General features: G+C 40.0%; 1 protein-coding gene across 6 annotated transcripts in view; it reads left to right on the top strand.

Annotated features, from left to right (window-relative positions):
- Positions 1-21,868, top strand: part of DGK1 (diacylglycerol kinase1) — a 182,432-nt gene that overhangs the window by 146,299 nt on the left and 14,265 nt on the right. The gene's annotated exons all lie outside the window — the stretch shown is intronic.

The following is a 21,868-nucleotide window of genomic DNA, read 5'->3' as shown; positions in this document are numbered from 1 at the left end:
ATCATGTGTACAAACAACTCACTTAAGAGCTTTTGCAACCATGCAGCTTCACGCAAGATCATACTCGTAGCTATGTATTCGGTCTCGGCGGTGCTTATAGCAACCGACTTTTGATTCCTGCTCATCCATGATATTGAAGCAGAATCCAAAGAGAACTAGCATTGAGAAGTGCTGTAGTGATCCTCCACACTGCCTACCCAGTCAACATTCGAATTATCATGCAGTTTCATATTTCCGGCAGTGTATCTCAATCCATGAGAGATTGTGCCCCGAAGATATCTCAGAAGATTCTTGGCACCAGTCCAGTGAGGCTCAACCAAATATGAGCTGGCTATGCTAACTGCAAAACATATGTCCGGAGGGAAGTTCACCAAGAACATCATTGCGAATGAGTTTATGAAACTCAGAGGCATTTCCCAAATCTGGTCCGACATCACTACCATATAACTTCTGAAAGTTAAGATCCTCGAGGTAGTCACAGGCTTGCAGTTTATCATTCCACATCCGGAATTCAACTCCCTCTTACTTCTGCAAATGAGAGGGTCTGCACCTTGTCAGAAATAGGTCGTGCTTATAAGGTGCCAGTATGAGAGGCCTATCATCCACAACCTTCGGGTAATGGTTTGGGTTGGTTTCACTCCTAGTGAATCTCAGCTTCATCAGACAGCCATCAATCCTCTCATACTACGCCCGGGGTGTTTTGCTTCAAGCCATAGAGGGATTTCTTCCACCTGTATACATGAGATTCCGGATCATGAATCTCAAACTCCTCATGTTGTTCCAAACCCATGGACCTGCTGCATGAGGGGAATGGTCCCCTTATAAGATTTTCCTTCGGTATATCTCAGACATGTACCTTCATGCTCCTCTTGAATTCAGACATCCCTATCACCATCTGACTCACATCGGGTAGGGCCCCATAGGTAGACCTCCAGTTATAGATGTGATATTTCAATTGACATGATCCCTAATGGACCATCCTGCAACTTGATACAAATTGCCAACCCAGAACCCATGAGAAAAAGCATCTTTGAAAATTCTATTTTTTTTAACACGTACCTTTCCATCAATGAATGCCACCCTGAAACCTTTGACTTACATTTTCGAGATGGACACCAGGTTCTTCTTGCAATCAAGTACATAAAAGAGATTCTGTAAATGAATCGAGTTACCCTCATTCAATTGAGGGTTAACATCCCCTACACCCTTTCCGAGATAGGTGGCATTGGCTCCAAGTATAATCCCACGATTGTTTCCATCTCTACCAAATTAGAGAGTGCACCCATCTATCCGATGAATTTCCTTGAAGCACTACAATCAATAAGCCAGATTCCCAAAGAATCTGAAGGAGAGGGCCAATACAAGATAATGCTTCTTTATCTTATCAGAAACAACATTTGATTCTTCATACCTGGGGTTCCTTGCTTTCTTTGAAGAGTAGGCCATTTCCTTGATGACCTGCATTACCTGTCATTCCTTTGATCATTGAAGATGTCCCTAGAATGATTGTTATCATCATCAAGTGATGTGTCCTTGCCATTCAGACACTCCTTCACATAATGGCTGAACTAGTTATCTGCGTTTCCTTCCACACTGAGATCCGGTCTTCCAATGAAGTGATCTTTAGGTAGGCCATATTCCGCTACGCCATTCTGATAATATTCTCTGCTTCGACTTCACCCTTGGTGAATTTGAAGAGGGATGAGGAATCCATTGATCCTTTTTTTTCCCAATTGTCTTCGGTGATTGCTCTTTCACTCTTGCTTGGGCATTGCCTTCACCTCAGCTTTGATACCATGTTAATTTTAGGTATGTTCTGTGCTTAGAGCAATTTATTTCAATTTTCACAGTTAGCACATATCTTTTCCAGATTAGCAATCACATCAACATTAAAGTAAACTGCAGATAGAACATAAACATAAATCGTTGAAGACAAACCAAGACAAGAGGACACTAGATGTGGCGCTAGCCAGGGAAAAAACCCCAATGTGCGGAAACCCTTGATCAATTCTTCTTATATGTTCTTCAATAGTTCAGCAGAGAGAGAGAGAGTATGTTTACAACAGAAGTCAACACTTTGACTTATCTAGATAAGAACATAGATCATCTCTAAGAAGATGATACATGAGATCAATTGAAGACATGTTGCTTCAACTGATTCTCCAAGGTGACTCCTTCACCTATCGTTGAGCTGCATTTCATCATCATGTTGCACCTCACCGCGCTGCACCATGTTGCACCCATCATCACTATGCTGCATCTCATCACGCTTCATTAATCATGACTGTACCCATCACTGTACTGCATTATGTGCCATTGCTGCACCATGTTGCCATCCTGACCTATGTGTCGGTTGCACCTTGCTTGCTTGTTGTCCCTTGCTTGCTTGTTGTCCCTGGCATGCTTGTCCTTAGCATGCTTGTTGTTGCATGCTAGTTGTCTCTTGCATGCTAGCTGTAACATTGCATGCTAGTTGTCCCTTGCATGCTAGTTGTAACATTGCATGCTTGGTGTATTTGCTGCTAAGTACCATACAACTGTCCCAATGTTAGTTAGTTGTCCCTTGCATGCGGCTCTCCTTCGAAGACAGATGCTTCGGCTGTTCCCTACAGTTCTGGTAGTTTTGGCTATTCCCTGTAGTTTTGGCAGTTTCGGCTGTTCCCGGCAGTTTCGGATTTTCCGGCTTTTTCGGCAGTTCTGACTTTTCTGCTTTTTTCGGCAGTTCCAACAGTTTTGACAGTTCTGGCTTTTTTCGGCTTTTCTGGCTTATTGGAGTTGTTGAGAGACCTTCTTATAAGGGTCCTGCATGTTACATGCATTGAGCTCTAGGAGCTCTGGGCGGCTTGGGGTACTTACTGGAGCAACATACGACCATAGGGCGACTCACCCTCCCCTGGTGGTGCACTATGTACAGGATGATTAGTTCTCCTGTGGGCTGGGATGATTAGTTCTCCTGTCGCAACTGTGGAACAGGATGATTAGTTCTCTTGTGGGTCGGGATTATTAGTTCTCTTGTGGAAATTGTGGAACAGGATGATTAGTTCTCTGTGGCATCCATTGGATAGGATGATTCGTTCTCCTGTGGACATGATGATTAGTTCTCCTGTCGAGGCATCCTACCCATGCAGTTTGGGACTCATGGGAAGTACCTCTCATCTGATCAATGAGCAGGGAAATGAGGATAGGGACCATAGTAGTTCTATCGATGGACGCATCATTGTATCTACCGTACTCCCTATGCTAGGATGACCTCCACTGATCTGGGATCAATGAAACTGATCTGGGATCAGTATGAGTGGCTTGAGACACTCTTTTGTGACATTGATCTAGGATCAATGAAATTGATCTGGGATCAATGAAACTGATCTGGGATCAATATGAGTGGTTTGAGACACTCTCTTGTGATATTGATTTGGGATCAATAAAACTGACTTCAGGTCTGTAAGAGTGATGTGACACACTCTCTTAAGATGAAACTGACTTCGGGTTAGTAGAGAATGGTATGAGACATTCTCGATCAATTCTTCTTCTTCATGGTTTAGTAGGGCAGAGCAAAGCAAAGCAGAGCTCAGCAGAGCATAGCTCAACAGATCAGAGCAGAGCAGAGCAGTGCATGGCACTAATGGCAGAGATAGTACAGTCGGACATATGGATCAACGAATGGAATTCTCCCTAGTTGAGAGGGAGTGTTAAAATTGGCAACTAGGGCCAAACTCCATGTGGGTCATCTTATTTATGGCAGCTGATATTTTTCTTGGATCCCTCTCATCGAGAGGTGTAGGATTGATCTAAAGATCATCCGATTCCGATAAGTATTCATGGAGTTATGAATTTATTTGTGTTATAAGACAATTCGTCAAGGTCGACCAGCAACCAAATAAACCCCACATGTGCTTAACATTTTAGTATAAATAGAGGTGGCCTTCAAGTCATTTCAACACACACTTGGGATCTCTTCCTCTCCTTAATTGTCTTTGGGTTTTAGTAGGAGAGATCCTAAGGGATAACACTGCCCTACTGTAGAGGGCAGAAGCCTGTAGTGTGTGGATCTCTTCTTCTCTCTACTTGTCTTTGGGTTTTAGTAGGAGGAGAGATCCTAAGGGATAACGCTGCCCTAATCTAGAGGGCAGAAGCCGGCAGTGTGTGGATCTCTTCCTCTCTCTACTTGTCTTTGGGTTTTAGTAGGAGGAGAGATCCTAATGGATAATGCTGCCCTAATCTAGAGGGCAGAAGCTGGAACTGCCGGGAATAGTCGGAACAGCTGGAACAGCCGGGAACTGTCGGAAAAGCTGGAACTGCTGTAAAAGTCGGAATTGCCGAAAAAGATGGAATTGTCCGAAAAGCCGAAAAAGCCGGAAAAGCCAGAAATGTCAGAAAAGCTGGAATTGTCGAAACTGCCGGAAAAGCTGGGACTGTTGGAACTGTCAGAAAAAATCGAACTGTCGGAAAAGCCGGAACTGCCAGAAAAGCCGGAACTGCCAGAAAAGCCGAAACTGCCAGAAAAGCTGGAATTCTCGGAATTGCGGAAAACTGTTGGAACTGCCGGGAACAACCAGAACTGCCGAAACTGCTGGGAACAGCCGGAACTGCCAGAACTGTTGGGAACTGCCGAAACAGCCGAAGCATCTGTCTCTTAAGGAGAGCAGCATGCAAAGGACAACTAACTAAAATTGGGACAGTTGTATGGTACTTAGCAGCAAATACACCAAGCTTGCAATGTTACAGCTAGCATGTAACAACAAGCATGCTAAGGAGAAAAAGCATGCTAGGGACAACAAGCAAGCAAGGTGCAACCAACACATAGGTCATGATGGCAACATGGTGCAGCAATGGCACATAATGCAGTACAATGATGGGTACAATCATGATTAATGAAGCGTGTTGAGATGCAGCATAGTGATGATGGGTGCAGCATGGCGCAGCGCGGTGAGGTGTAGCATGATGATGAAATGCAACTCAACGATAGGTGAAGGAGTCACCTTGGAGAATCAGTTGAAGCAACATGTCTTCAACTGATCTCATGTATCATCTTCTTAGAGATGATCTATGCTCTTATCTAGATAAGTCAAAGTGTTGAGTTCTGTTGTAAACATACTATCTCTTTCTCTCTCTCTGTTGAACCATTGAAGAACATATAAGAAGAATTGATCAAGGGTTTCCCCACATTGGGGTTTTTCCCTAGCTAGTGCCACATTTGGTGTCCTCTTGTCTTGGCTTCTCTTCTGTGATTTATGTTTATGTTCTATTTGCAGTTTACTTTAATGTTGATGTGATTGCTAATCTGGAAAAGATATGGAGCTAACTGTGAAAATTGAAATAAATTGCTCTAAGCATAGAACATACCTAAAATTAACAATATGGTATTAGGAAGCGAGACCACGCAACCAAAATCAGGATTTCCCATCTAGTGCTAGTCCCAAAGCTAACAACCAATAAAGGAGATCCTACGGGACTAGGATACAAGGCTAACTACCGAATTAGGTAGAGGGGACAAGAGTACAAGCCTAGCCCATTCTTTTCGCCGAATCCCCCCCACCAATCCGTGCCCAAAAGTGTCCATGATAAGTAAACAAAATTACTCAACTAAACCAATGAAAAGTCATACCTTTGGGGTCAGGAGGCCCACCTTCAAACATGTGATCATAACAGATGGGCGAGGGACCACAAGGCTGGCTCGGGTGGTGGAGAAAATGGCATATCGAGCTATCTGGTGGCTGCAAGGGGTTGTTGGCTGAAGACCATCTTGGAGAAAAAATTTCTCCTATGGATATCACCCACAAAGTGGTGGTAACACACCTATAAAACACCCAAAAATTTCTAATGTATCCCAAATTATATCTGAGGCATCAACTATGGCATGCATAAGTCTGCATGTATGTTGAAAATTTAAACTGAAAAGAATTGTGCATGCAACTACATGGTATTTGCATGTGGTATTACTTAATGAAATGATAAACCCTCCATTAAACTCTGACTACTGCCAACTGAAGGACGTAAGAGTGAATCTCAAAGTTGGCACTGAGATTACATAGTGTAATCTCAGGTTTTAACACCTGGTCAACTTTGGTCATCTAGCTTGTCTATCGTGTTGCTCATTTAAGATGTGAGATATTGGTGTGGACCACTAAGGTGTAACTTAGGTGGCATGGTGAGTTGTTGGCTAATATAGATACTAAGCTGGATCCATTCATGGAAGGTTGGTGTAGAAAGATCAGCACGCTAAAGATCAGGTGCTATTTGCAGGAAAGGATTTTGAAATGGTGTTGGGGCACAATAGCACTAGTTGTATAGGAGAAGAGCATGGTGATTGCTGAAGCTCTATTGTAACACTGCTATAGCATGGCGAAGTTTGGAAAAGGTTTGGTGCAAACCATAAGAATGGGAATGCACAGGTCAATGTATAGAACATAACAAACCCGTACAATGGACATTATGGGATGGACCTGCATAGAAATCCTTTTTGCATATTGGTTATATTTGCATTAACAATAATTTTTAACAACTATATAACATTAGAATATGATGGATATAGAACAACGTTTTTTGCCATATCCTGTGAAATTTCCACAATTGCAGGCACTGTGTTCTTCTAACTTGTGCAATTTATTTGTCTTCTGTAAATTAATTTACAGAAAATAACAAACAATCCACTATTGCAATCTTCGCAAATAAAAACACTGCAGAAAATAAAAATACTGGAATTGAGAAAATAATCCCCACACACAATAAATCTGACACCGATGTTTTTGGACAAATCGTACTTGGGAAAACCACAAAAGGAAAATCCGTGCAACAGATGAGGCTTTTATTATTATAAATTTTTCAACAATTTAAGAGTACAATGATCCAGCTTACTTGATGATGGAAAAACTTCGAAAAACATTGATCTACACTAACAAAATAGACTGGAGATTCAAAATCTTCCTCTGCAACTCAATTCAGCCTCTCCCAACAAACTTGCACTTTGTTTGGCTACCCGCATTGCCTGCTAGAATGTGCACTGTCCACTTTTGGAAATTTGCACAACCTCTGGGAACCCTTGCCTACAAGTCTTTCTACCTCTAGTAGTTGCTAGATCCACTCGCTTTTTGTCTCGGAAATAGTTTTGGCATTGACACATTGAAATGATGTCTGTTGATTTGGGGTAGCATCAGATGTGCTTTAGCCACAAAATTTGGTGGAGGGGTTGGGGCACATGAGATCTCCAATACCCAGAAAGGGTTTGGGCAGATTCTAAACAGATTAGGAGATATTAAAATAATTAATATTTTTAATGGAGTCCCTAAGTCTAAACTTAGGGAAAATAAAATATTAATGTGTATTAATATGAATCGGTGTTAGAGTGGTCCAAAAGACATGGATCAAGCCAGATCTAATCTTAACCGTTGATTAGGGACTTAATCTCGGTTGTTGATATGTCAACAGGAAAAAGTATAAGAGGAGGCTTGAGGGTCACTTGGAGAATACACCAGAGTAATCAGTCATTATATTCTCTAGAACGGGGTTTGCTAAGAGAGATAGAATCAGTGATCGGAGAGCAGCTGAGGGGCATTGAGTACAGAGAGACAGAGAGGCAGAGATAGTGCCGCGAGACTAGCTAGAGAGAGTGACGTAGGAGCAGCCAGTGCTCACGCAGGGCCACGCAGAGGCAACTAAGTGCTGCGTAGAGCACCAGAGAGGCCAGCGTAGCTGACGCAGAGGCTCAGAGAGCTGACGTAGGGCCTCTTGGGGCTGACGCAGGGCCAACGCTGGGCTAGGAGAGGCGGATGCAGTCCAGATTGGGCAGACGCTGGGGTTTCTGGGGCAAATTGGTGTTGAGTAGCTGCCAGAAGGATTATCCGAGGTTTCAGCCAATAGATTTGTCAGAAACGGAGAGGTATTACTGCTAAGGAAATTCTTTGTTGGGTAGGCTAGTTTCGACACCCAGATTGTATTCTGATATTGCTTAATAAGAAAACCCTCAGATAGCGGCACTGGTTTTCCCACATTGGGTTTTTCGGGGACATTAGTCCAAAAATGATGGTATCATATGGTGTGTTTGTTTTTGTTTCTTTTTAGTTGCTGATTTGTAATATGTTGAGCATGCACTAGTGTTTATTTTTAGTATTTACATTGTAAATTACTTGTTAAGGAAAATAACAAGCAGGTAGTAATAAATTAGATAAAGTGCATGGAGGGTTTCTAACTAAGTAAACTTAGAAACTTGAACATGGTATCAGAGGGTGATTGCAGATCACAGGAGGACTAAAAGACATCAGCTGAGTAGAGCAATAGTAGCAGAAAACAGCTATCCCGAGGTGATAGAAGTTGTTTTTAGTAGCGCAAAAGCCAAGGAGTGTGATGCAAAGCCAACTAGGGCCACGCAGAGGCAGCTGGGAGCTGCACAGAGCCCCAGAGAGGCTAGCGTTGCTGACGCAGAGGGTCAGAGGGTTGAAGCAAGGCCTCCCAAGGCTGACGCAGACCCATCCGGGGTGATGTAGAGCCAGCGCGAGGCAGAGAGGGGCTGACGCAGTCCACAGATAGGCAGTTGAGGTCTAGAAGGCTGCAGGAATATTGCAGAGTATAGCTGGTGAGGTACTATAGTCAGAACAATACCTGACAGAGCAAGGCGAGAGGAGTTGCTATCGAGGGTTTCTAGCTGAGGAATCTGGATCAGTGGTGTGGTTGAACAGGATGATCAGAGTAGGGGGCATCTCGACAAGCAGCAGAAGGATTTCCAGGAAGGAAATCAGGACTCGGAGGAAGTCCAGAAGAGAACTTCCAGACGGGAAGTAGAGACTCAGAGGAGTCGAACATAGAACTTCCAGGAGGGAAGTAGAGGAGCATCATGGCACTACACGGAGTAAGAGACGGGGATAGACTGGACAGAGCATCAAACTTCGCAGTTTGGAAGGCCAAAATCTTATCTGTACTTGACAGGAATCGAGTCAAGAACTTCTCCTTGAAGGTAATAGCTGTCCCATTCGACCCCAATGATAATGATAGGTACAAGGAGTCAATAACGAGGGCCAATAGCATTATCCTTGACGGGGTCAAGGATCATGTAGTACCACACATAACCAAGAAGGAAACGACATTTGAGATGTGGGAGGCTCTCAAGAAGCTGTACCAGCATACTTCTGTGCAGAGAAGAATGCTGCTCAAGAATCAGATGAAGTCGTATCAGATGAAGAAGGGACAATCGATTGACACCTTCCTCAGAGGGCTCAATGAGATTTGAGATTAGTTGACTGCTATAGGGGCAACACCGGATCAGGGGCTAATGGTGAGGACAAACCTGAACGCTGTGTCAGAAGACTGGGAAGTATTTGTCCAGAGTATACTGGGTAGAGGGACACTTCCACCTTGGGACAAGATGTGGGCAGCTCTTCGCCAGGAAGAGATCAGACGGCAGTCGAAGACGGGTAGCAGCAGCAAGGGGATCAAAGTCAAGCAGGGGGAAGAAGATGTGGCCCTAGCATCTAAGGGAAAGCAGGGAAAGCGAAAGAAGAAAGATCTCTCCAAGATCAAGTGCTTCCACTGTGGGGAGCTGGGTCATTTTGCAACCCATTGTCCAAGGAAGAAGAGTAAGGGAGAGTCTTCTGAGACTAGGGCAGCGCCAGCACAGGAAAAGAAGGAAGTTTTGACAGACGATGACTGTGCATGGGTGCACACGCACCGCTTGAGTAGAAGTGGGGAGACATTGAGCTGTAGTCAGGCGGACTACAGGCGATGAGGGGAAAGATCCTCGAGGTACCCAACTTCTTGGATTACACCTTGCTACGGGACCCTCGAAGAGGAGTAGCAGGACCAGCTAATGTGGGTAGAGATGGATGTGGATGAAGCGGTAGAGAGAGCTAGAGTGTAGGAGTCCCGAGGCAGCGTGAGGTTAGCAGGCTGTAGCAGTGCGAGAGGCAGGGGAATGTTGCACCAGTGCAGGATGGCACAGAGAGGTGTGCAACGGTGCGAGATGCAGGGAGTTGTTGCAGCAGCGCAAAGGTTAGAAAGGGAGCACTTGTCAGCTGCAGAAGGAGCTTCAACATCAGTGGGTGTTTCTAGTCCAACAGGGAGGTCAGTTGGAGGATCAGTTACAGTAACTGAGTTGCAGTGCAACAGTGGGCATTATGATGAAACATGATGAGAGGAGGTGCAGTGCAGATGCAGTGCTGGGAGGAAGGACCAGCAGCATCGCGAATGCAGAGGGAGCTGTCGTACAGATGCAACAGTGGCAGTGGCAGAACCATGGGTAGTAGTACAAGATGCAGCAGTGCAAAGGATGTTGGGCAGGAAGGTCTAACATCAGCACAGGTACCGATGTCGTATAATCAGAGTAATACTCTGTGAGGAGTATTGCTAGACCACAGTGCTCGCTAAGAGGGAGTGTTGATTTGGGGTAGCATCAGATGTGCTCTAGCCACGAAATTTGGTGGAGAGGTTGGGGCACATGAGATCTCCAATACCCATAAAGGGTTTGGGCAGGTTCTAAACAGATTAGGAGATATTAAAATAATTAATATTTTTAATGGAGTCCCTAAGTCTAAACTTAAGGAAAATAAAATATTATTGTGTATTAATATGAATCTGTGTTAGAGTGGTCCAAAAGACATGGATCAAGCCAGATCTAATCTTAGCCGTTTATTAGGGACTTAATCTCGACCGTTGGTATGTCAATTGGCAAAGTATAAGAGGAGGCTTGAGGGTCACTTGGAGAATACACCAGAGTGATCAGTCATTCTATTTTCTCGTGTGGGGTTTACTAAGAGAGATAGAATCAGTGATCAGAGAGCAACTGAGGGGCATTGAGTACAGAGAGACAGAGAGGCAGAGATAGTGTTGGGAGAGTAGCTAGAAAGAGTGACGCAGGAGCAGCTAGTGCTCACGCAGGGCCACGCAGAGGCAGCTAAGTGCTGCGCAGAGCACTAGAGAGGCTAGCGTAGCTGACACAGAGGCTCAGAGAGCTGACACAGGGCCTCCTGGGGCTGACGCAACGCCATCACTGGGCTAGGAGAGGCTGACGTAGTCCAGATTACCGGTATAGTTTATGACTGGTGGATGGGACCAACAGATGAAGAAAGAAGAGTAGTAGCTGAGTTAGGTTTGTCAACACTAGAAATATTGTTAAAAACTTAATTTGTGCCTAAGCCTGTAGATGAAAGGAAGCAAATCTTAACTGATCTCACAAGGATGGAATTAAAAGATTTAAAATATCTAGATCAGTTTGGACAAGACTTTATGTCAAAAGTCTTCAAAGCTAATCTCTTTAATGACTACACAAAATTTTTTATTTTTATCCAAGTTGCCTGGTAATTTAGGAGATCTGATCATGAAGGATTTAGATGTTCAAAATAAGAAAATAGATCAGATTTATTGGGTTGATCTTTTATTCAGATGTAATGAAAAGGTGAAATATCTTTGTTGGCAAAGAAAAGCACAAGATGTAACTCCTGACGCTGATGTTTGTAGATTTGTATTGCCTTGGACACCTTTTTTAAAAAGAAGAAAAAGATCAAAAAGATATGGAAAATTTAACCCCAAGAAAGTGACAAATCCTAAACTGCCTTTTAAGAAGTTCAGATTTTTGATGAAGAGAAAACAACTGAGAAAAAATAATTGCTGTTTTATTTGCAAACAGGAAGGACATTTTGCCAAAAAGTGTCCCAATATTTCTTCAAACAAACTGAAAGCATGTTTTGAAATCGATGAATTTTTTGAATATTGGTCAGTAGTAGATTCACAAGAAAATGTATCAGATGTATATATTTTCACTGTTGCCTCTTTGTCTGATGAAGAAACTTTTTTTGAATTTGTACAAGGGATGAATATTTGTCATGGCTTTACAGACAATGACTCTTCTTTTTCAGAAGAACTACATTATAGTGAAGAATAGAGATCAAGCAAAGAAGACATCTTTACTCGTAACTGAGCGACTTCACCAGATATTCGTCTTATCTTAAAGCACCTACTGCATCACGACCTCCCCAAGGGCTCTTCTTTCGCAACTTTACCAATGCTCTCTAGCAGCCTTACGGATACTTTCAAAGAAAAACGAGTACAGACTAAAGGAACTCAGATAGATTGAGAAGAACACAATGCTTTATTTATATAATCTTCAAAGGGATACAAACTGAATAACTCACTCAAAGAAAATTCACACTTCATACTCAGACTCTTTTACAACCAACCATGTCTCTAAATGACACTTGAACTCTCTTATATAGCTTACTTCTTAGATGAAAAAGATTCTAACCTATCTAAAAAGATGAAGTTATTGAGGGTCCTGTCGGATATCTATGATCCAGACGGTGTCTACTCGATATTCCATAGTACAATAATACAAAAGAAAACCTATTACCATGGTCCTTTCAGACTATGGTCACTATCATAGTCTTCATCAGAAGAGGGCATCTTGGCTAAAGCAGCTTCATCCATTGCTTTTATATATTATGTTAGCCAATCAATATCTTCCGGATCTTGGGCATCTTGATAAGTGTCCAAAAAGATTTTGGATCTTTCTTCGGTATCTATCTTTTCTTTGCCTTTCCGTGATGCCATTGCTGTAGATGTTTCAACTTTTTGAGATGTTGGCGCTGTAGATGGTTGTCCGGTTTCCATTCTGACCCTATCTTTAAATAAATGAAGATTCTTTTGCTGTGGTGTAAAGAGATCATCATTTGTACTCCATTTGTTGTACAAAGATAGTGGGTTGATTTCTATGTCAAGGAAGGAATCTTTGTACGCTGTTGAGAATGATGGAGCTGACTGGACTGCTAGTTCGATACCATCTAGAAGTTCCCATTTGAAAATTTGAAACATGTTGGTAGAAGTTTCAATAGCATGTTGAACCCAAAACCTGCAATTTTGATTTATGATATTCTTCTTTTGCCACCCAAACTCAAAATTTATGGCTGTACAAACTCTGGTTTTTAGCATCAGATCAACTATACATAGAACATCATTAGTCCAATTTCCTGAAGTAATGCTGATGGTAACCAAAGCTTTTTGATTTATTATAAACTTTAAGATTTTGTGTTCACCTTGTAACTCATCAACCTATTGCAAAATCTGCTGCTTTTCTGATAGTTTAGCTTTGCTAAACTCTTTAAACCATTGAGTTACTTTTTGTATTTCGCTACCACTGTTTGCCAAAATTGAAACTTCAGCTTTACCAAAACTGAACACTTGAGAAAAGGGATTTGGAGAAATGCTTTTTCTGAGTTCAGGACTCTGATAATCCCAAGGGGATGAGAATGTTCTCAAATATTGCAAAGATCTTTCAATACATTGAGAAGTTCTTACTGTTCTTCGTTTTCTACAAAATCCATCTTTAATTTACCAATCAGCAAATTCTTCAAAGATTTCATATTGGCGAAAAGTATCAGTTCCTGCAAAATGCTCATCATTTCTTTTTAGAAAAGCTGCTTCAAGTTCATCAAGGATGTTTGGAATTCTTAAAGTACATAAATATTTTTCCATTTCAGTCTTGATATTGATCATTTCTAAATCTAGCATTTTAGCTTCTGTAAAGATTGCCAAAGAGAAATCTACACCACCTATCAACTGATAATAATTTAAAACTTTGAGTATCCATAGCATAGGTTCAGTGTACTGGATTGACCAACGATCATCTAAGCTTTTAAAATAAAGTTTTACCTTCATATTTGGTAAAGGGTAAACCTTAACCAATTCTTCATTTAAGCCTAAGATGATCCCAACATTCCTTGATTGCCATGCTTGTCACTTCTGGATCCACTGATTTCTTCGCAATCTTAAACCAACAATCTTTTTTATTTCTTCAGTGATATGGCTGAGATGATTTTCAAGAATATGAAATCTATATACAAATGTATCAAAATCATCATCTTCTGGATTCTTACCCTGAATTACAAACAACCCAAGTTTTGAAGTTTGCACATATGCTTTGTTCATATCTCTGGTAAGAGCATCAGCCAAATAATTTGAATTACCAGGCACCCATTCTACTTCAAAATCATATTGCTGAAACCAGATCTGCCATGACAATAATCTTCCTCTTGTTAATTGTCTTGAAATTTTTGCAGACAAGAAATATTTAAAATTCATGGAATCTGTTCTGATAAAAAAATTTACTGGTGCCAAATATATTTCAAAACGCTGAATTCCATTGAATATAGCAAGTGTTTCCTTTTCAGCAATAAAATAATTCTTTTGACGAGGTAGAAACTCACCAGATGCATAAGCACACAATTCTTCTGCTTCTTCTCCCCTTTTTTCAAATAAAACTACTGCCCAAAATTCACTAGATGCATCATCAGTTTGTAGTATCAATAAACCATCTCCAGGGGGATTTAATTTTTGAAGTTGTTGACATTCAACCTTCAATTGCTGAATTGCTTTTGTAGCTTTCTCGGACCATCCTGAATGAAGATGTCTTCTAATAGGTGTTGTTTTTGAAGACAATCTAGGAATATACTTGTGAACATAATTGAGAACACCTAAAAATCTTTGAATGGTTTTTGTATCTTGCAATTGATCAGGAAATTCAGATAATTTTGTTAAAACATGAGGTTGCATCTGAATTTGTCCATTCAAGATATGTATCCCCAAAAAATCAATACTTTCTTGAAAAAGTACCATTTTCTTTTCAGAAAGAACAATACCATGGTTTTGGACTTCTTTTAAGAAAATTTCTAAATGTTTCATATGAGATGCCAAATCTGTGCTATGTACCAGAATATCATCGATGTATGTAACAATGAATTCATACCTGCCGAATATAAAGCCCATTCTTCTCTGGAAAAATGCTGGAGCATTCTTTAGACCGAAAGGAACTACCTTCCCTTGGAAAAATCTTGTTGGACAAGTAAAGGCAGTCTTATGTCTGTCTCCTTCTTCAATCTGAATTTGATAATATCCAGACTTCATGTCAAAATTACTGAAGATCTTGCTGTGCTGTATCTCTGCATAATTGTTTCTTGGCGAGGCAGAGGGTAATTGAAGCTTTGAGTTATAGCATTCAATGGTTTATAGTTAATAACCATCCTTGCTTTTCCTCTTACAATTTCAGAATGATTTCTTACCAAAAATGCAGAACAAGAATAGTGAGATGTGCTAGGTTCAATTAACTGCAAACTTAGCAATTCATTTATTTGCTTTCTGATTTCTTGTTCATCATTTGGAGTGCATGGGATTAACTTACCTTTGACTCCATTATCATGTAGAGTCACAATTTCTTGCTTTGGACTTTCAACTTCCCAAAATTGTTGAGGATTATTTGAACAACTTTTTAACAATCTCTCAAACATTGAGTTTTGATCTGGTGTCCAACTGGAATTCATATATGCCTTCTGTTTATGCTTTAATTCTGTCTTCTCTTCATAGCACTGTAAAACTTCTTGCCAATTATTTGAATCATTCTCTGGTCTTCTAGCACCTGCTTTTCTCTGGCTATTCTCTCTTTTGGCTTTTGAATCTGCTATCTTAAGTCTAGGTACAGAGATAGCTTTCTTTTTTAGATTCAAAATCAATTTATCTTCACTAATAGTTACAGGAAGTACAGAATTTATAAAAGGCATTCCCAAAAACAAACTTGTTGATGGATCATAGTGTTGAATGGCTGAAATTTTTACAATGTTCCCTCCAACTTTTAAAGAAATATTATCCACATAGTGAGTAAGATTGATTGAACCACCAACAGTTTCTGAAACCAAAATATTCTGTAAAGGTTTCCAAAGACCTTTGAAAAGTGATGGACGTGCTAAATTATTAGAACCCCCTGTATCTACAAATGCATCAACATTTATCCAATTTCCTTTAACCTGTACTTGAACTGGTATATACAGCAGGTTATTTGTTTTACCATATTTTTAAGAAGATTTTGTTCAGCTAGAGTGTCATATTCTGGCAGTGGTAAAGAAGATGAAGAAGTGATTTGTTTTTCATATGGACACAATGAATTCAACTTCTTCAGTGGAGAAACTGACTGCTTACCTTTATCAATCTTGTCATCAGTAGACTAGGCTATTGATGTAGCATAATTAGTATCATCACTGTCTTCAACAGTTTCTTCTTCAGCACTGTCTGTATCATATTCTTCACTATAATGTAGTAGTTCTGAAAAAGAAGAGTCATTCTCTGTACAGCCATGACAAATATTCATCTTTTGTACAAATTCAGAAAAAGTTTCTTCATAAGTCAAAATATATACATCTGATACATCTTCTTGTGAATCTACTACTGACCAATCTTCAATAAATTCATTGATTTCAAAACATGCTTTCAGTTTGTTTGAAGAACTATTGAGACACTTTTTGCCAAAATGCCCTTCCTGTTTGCAAATAAAACAGGAAGTACTTTTTCTTGGCTGTTTTCTCTTCTTCAAAAATCTGAACTTCTTAAAAGGCCGTTTAGGATTTGCAACTTTCTTGGGCTTAAATTTTCCATATCTTTTTGATCTTTTTCTTCTTTTTAAAAAAGGTGTCCAAGGCAATACAGATCTACAAACATCAGCACTGGGAGTTACATCTTGTGCTTTTCTTTGCCAACAAAGATATTTCACCTTTTCATTACATCTTAATAAAAGATCAACCCAATAAATCTGATCTATCTTCTTATTTTGAACATCTAAATCCTTCATGATCAGATCTCCTAAATTACCAGGCAAATTGGATAAAAATGAAATTTTTTGAGCAGAGTCATTAAAGAGATTAGCTTTGAAGACTTTTGACATAAAGTCTTGTCCAAACTGATCTAGATATTTTAAATCTTTTAATTCCATCCTTGTGAGATCAGTTAAGATTTGCTTCCTTTCATCTACAGGCTCAGGCGCAAATTGAGTTTTTAACAATATTTCTAGTGTTGACAAACCTGACTCAGCTACTGCTCTTCTTTCTTCATCTGTTGGTCCCATCCACCAGTCATAAGCTATACCGTTCATTCTCTTTTCAGCTAGGACCATGATTGAGATATTATCTAATTTGGTGGTGACCTGCATTTGGTATAGTGCACCGATCCAAATTCTAATAGACTCTCCAGGATTTGAAGACTTATCCAAATCTAACACATATCCACTTGTATTAGCAGCAAATAAATCTTCCACTCTAGGATACTTCTGAATTTCGTTTACTATATGAGCTTTATTCTGGTTCTGGATAGAAGGCAAAATAAAAGAAGGAAACTTTGAGGCAGCCCTTTCTAAAGTAAGAATTTCACTTTTGGAAGAAAATAAATTTTCTGTTTTTAAGGCTTTTCCGTTTGCTACCTTCAATTGTTTTTCAACAGAAGCTTTAGTAGTTGATTCTGCTGCACTTGTTTCAACGTCTTTTTCTTCTAGATCCCAATAGTTTGGAGTATTCATATCAACTGTGAACTTAGGACCTTTTGATGCTTTTGCTTTCTTCTTCTCTTTCCTTTTCTGTCTGGCTTCTCTTTCTGCTTTTTCTTCTTGTTGTTCTTCATATAGTAATTTTAGATTAGCCATGATAAGTTCATCTTGTTTTCCCAAATCATCAATAGCATCTTCAGCATGAGAACACCAAGTGGTAAGATAATTTCCAATTTGATAAACTTGGTCCAGTTCATTAGTATTTGTAGAATTATGCTCAATCATGGGAGCACAATTAGCTCTGGTTGTAGGTTGTCTTGATTGGGAAGAAGTTGTACAAAACTTTGTTTTAGAAGGCCATTTCTCCCCTTTTACAAAACGACGATTGGCATATTGCCATTCTTCCATTGGTGGAAAATGGGATGTGGAGGTGCGGAACATTTTATTTACAGCAAAAAAGGGTTTTTCTTTAGGTATATACAATTCTGAGGTAGATAAAATAGGTTGGTCTTGAATAGACTCAGTAATTTTTGTCTCTCTATTAGAGGCTTGCAAAGAGGTTTCTTTGATAGGTATGACAGGTAATACCTGTGTGCGAGGTCTCAGAAAAGGTCTAGGAATTATTGGTCTATCTGGGATGATATGGACTTGACCATTATTAACAGTCACTCTTCTAGACTTATCAACGGGTTTGCCAAATTCTTCAAGAGATTTATATTGGAAATACCAATCTTTGGGAAGATCTATCTGGTCATATGGGACTCCTTCTACCTGTGCATTACTAATTCCAACTGTAACACAGTCTTTTAGCTGTGGCTGTTTTAACTTTGGATGGACTGTATTATTCAACTGGAATGATGTCTGGATTAAAACAGATAAGAATTCACTATCATCAATCATCCTTAAATCTTGAACTCCAATCATTAATTTCCAACAATCTTTTAGATGTTTATCAGTGAGACTTACAACATAATCTGGAAAAATAGTGTCATATTGACATCCGGTAGCTAGATACCCTATGATGGTGCCAATTCTAGCATGATCATAATGATTATGGTGGGTGTCAAAGACTTCAGCAATACATGGAGTATTCAACCCATGTCTAAACAATGGTCCAAGGCCAATTCTAATACCTCCAAAATGAACATAGGAATACTTTTTGTCCTTTGCATATTGTCGAAATTTTTTAAGTTCATCTTCAGTGAACAGGTTCAAAGCAACAATTTGTACAGACAGACCTGAAATTTTTATCTTGACTTCGACTTCTTTTAACAGAGTTTTCTTATTGAATATATACAAGGCTGGTATTTGATAGATATCTAAGGAATGAAGAGTGGGAGGATTCCAATTCTCAGGATTCTCTACTACATGTTCAACGTTTGGATTAGTTTCAACTTCTATTGAACATGAATCTACTTCAGATATAATTCTGCGATCAATAGCAGAGAAAGAGCGAAACAATTTCGACATTTTTAAAACATGGCTCTGATACCAAAAAGTTAGAGATCAAGTTAAGAAGACTTCTTACTCGTAACTGAGTGACTTCACCAAATAAAAAGTTAGAGATCAAGCAAACAAGACTTCTTACTCGTAGCTGAGCAACTTCACCAGATATTTGTCTTATCTTAAAGCACTTGCTGCATAGCACCTACTGCATCATGGCCTCCCCACAAGCTCTTCTTTCGTAGCTTTAGCCTCTCTAATAGCCTTACGGATACTTTCAAAGAAAAATGAATACAGACTAAAGGAACTCAGATAGATTGAGAAGAACACAATGCTTTATTTATATAATCTTCAAAGGGATACAAACTGAATAACTCACTCAAAGAAAATTCACACTTCATACTCAGACTCTTTTACAACCAACCGTGTCTCTAAATGACACTTGAACTCTCTTATATAGCTTGCTTCTTAGATGAAAAAGATTCTAACCTATCTAAAAAGATGAAATTATTAAGGGTCCTGTCGGATATCTATGATCCAGACGGTGTCTACTCAATATTCCATAGTACAATAATACAAAAGGAAACCTATTACCATGGTCCTTTCGGACTACGATCACTATCATAGTCTTCATCAGAAGAGGGCATCTTGGCTAAAGCAGCTTCGTCCATTGCTTTTATATATTTTGTTTCCCAATCAATATCTTCCGGATCTTGGGCATCTTGATAAGTGTCCAAAAATATTTTGGATCTTTCTTCGGTATTTATCTTTTCTTTGCCTTTCCGTGATGCCATTACTGTAGATGTTTCACCTTTTTGCCATTCCAGCATCAACCATCTACAATCTAGATTCCTCTTCTCTTGTCTAGCCTTTGCCTCTACTTCAATTCTATAGGGATTTAGGTCAACATTGCCTAATTTTGATCAAACAGCTTAATCCAAGCCTTATAATATGGTAGAGAAAGCTTAGCATGCCTGATCAATGATTTTGACTTGAGTGAAGGGTACATAATTGCTAAGTCCATGACAAAGGAGTTCAACAAACAATAACACCAACACTGGGGTACATATAGGGCTTGTTGCTCTTGATTAAATGCCAATCACATGACCTCATACATGATATAATCCAATGAAACACCACAATCCCATTGATCTTGAAAACTGTTAAGTCTGCTGAATTTTGAATGGGATATGAAATTCTATTTTCTCCATATGAAGTCTGATGAGGTTGGAACCACTCTCAAACATCCCGAGTCATTTCATGGTAATGTTAAAAATTTAAGTAAAAGGATGGAAATGAAAGATAAAGGAGAATGTCACTTTTACTTTAAGAATTTAACATTACCATTAGGGAGCATCTAGGAAGCATCTAGGGAGCATCAAGGGGCACCTTGGGAGTATTCGGAAAGTGTAGTTCTTCACAGAACAATTCGGAATTTCCAAAAACAAAAAACAAAAAATCCTCGCGGAACTGTCCACCTTCTCTTGGATTCGCTCGCGATCTGCGGTGGATACATGCCCGAACATCCAAAAATCCACACCCAATCCTTTGCGGATTCGCGGATCGGGAAATAGGAACTGCGGATCGAGCAGTAGGAGCCGCGGATCGGCCCCCCACGAATCCAATTTTGCAGGAACCGCCAAAAAAAGGAGGAACCACGGATCCGATTCCGATCCACAGTTCCGCCGAAGGATCGTTGGCGGATCCGTATGGGACGCGGATCTACCTTTGGATCCTTGGGCGGGGGGGGTTCCTGCAACACTGGGTTAGATACCAAAAACAAATTACATAATACCTTTTGGTGATGGCTTTTTCTAGTGACATCTTTTTTCTGGGTATCAACATCCTGCATACATGTTGACACATCTCCCAACGATATATGTTGTCAAGGGTCTTCATCTTTTCAGACTTCCATCAGAGTCTTCACATCATTCCGACAAATTTCTTGGTCAGGTCTTCCTGATCTTTTGGATGTTGATTTCCTTCATCAAGGTTGCATACACGATCTCTTCCGTCCTCACATCTTTCATTCCCAGGAGCTCTTAGAGTTCTTCAATTGTAGTCAACTACCTCATACTTCATATGAGGACATATTATGTTAGTTAGACTTATGTCTTTCTGCATCCATTCGGGGGAGATCCTTTCCCTTTTGATCATGCTTGATCCATTTTATCTGCAACCATATATCATGACATTACAATATCAAATGCAAATACAAATACAATCATACATACCTCATTTCTCCTTCAGGTATCTTTCAGCAGCTTCCTTGATTGAAAATATCTTCAATCCCTTGGTCTGCTTAATTTTTCATGTCATTGAACCATCATCTCATGAGTTCCAAAAGTTGGAATTCCTGACGAGACATTTGTTGCCTTCCTGGACTAGGAGATCCTCCGCTGAGATTTCTATCAGAGATCCTTCAGGATCTAATATATCCTCATCTGGCAAATGTTTCCTCTGACCTGGATGACTTCTTCCTTTTCCTTTAATGTACAACGAGATTCCCAAAAGCTATGTTCTTCATGATTCCATATGAGCTCTTGTTTCCATGATGCCACGGTGCATCTTCTTAATATGATCATATCTGCAGGGACTTCTGATAGGATCCTATTGAGAGGGATACCATCTCATTCATACTGGAGATTTATTACTCCCTCTTTCCTTTAGCTTCCTCTATCCTTCAGATGACATGAATTCTTTTCCATAATCTTCCCATAGCATTGAATCTTAGCTATACTAAACTGTCTTGTTTGAGGACCAAATTTCCCTTCTCATGCTTTAGTCTTTTAACCTTCGGCACTTTTGTCCACAACTTATCCTTTTTCCATTTTGCACAGGTTAGATGAGGAAGCTTCCTTGTCCCAAGGACACTTGACATCTTGTTTATTAAGAAAATAGATGATTGTCTTCTTATCATTTTCTCAGATCTCCTAAATGAGATCTCATGAAGATGACCTTCCTTACTGCCTTTCAGATCGTACGTCTTCTAACATTTCAATTAGGTCATTGCTGTACCATGACTGCAATCATCCTTGTTGCTCCTTCACCGAGATCATCATTGCTGTACCTTTATTGAGATCATAACAACGAGGTATTTATGATAGCTATACTGAGATAGGAATTAGGACCTTGCCTTCATCATAG

The sequence above is a fragment of the Pinus tabuliformis genome, chromosome 8 (genome assembly GCF_031772625.1).
Source record: "Pinus tabuliformis cultivar Carrire ecotype Pingquan chromosome 8, CPIR1, whole genome shotgun sequence".
NCBI classification, from domain to species: domain Eukaryota; kingdom Viridiplantae; phylum Streptophyta; class Pinopsida; order Pinales; family Pinaceae; genus Pinus; species Pinus tabuliformis.
This window is presented reverse-complemented; position numbering and strand designations above follow the sequence as displayed.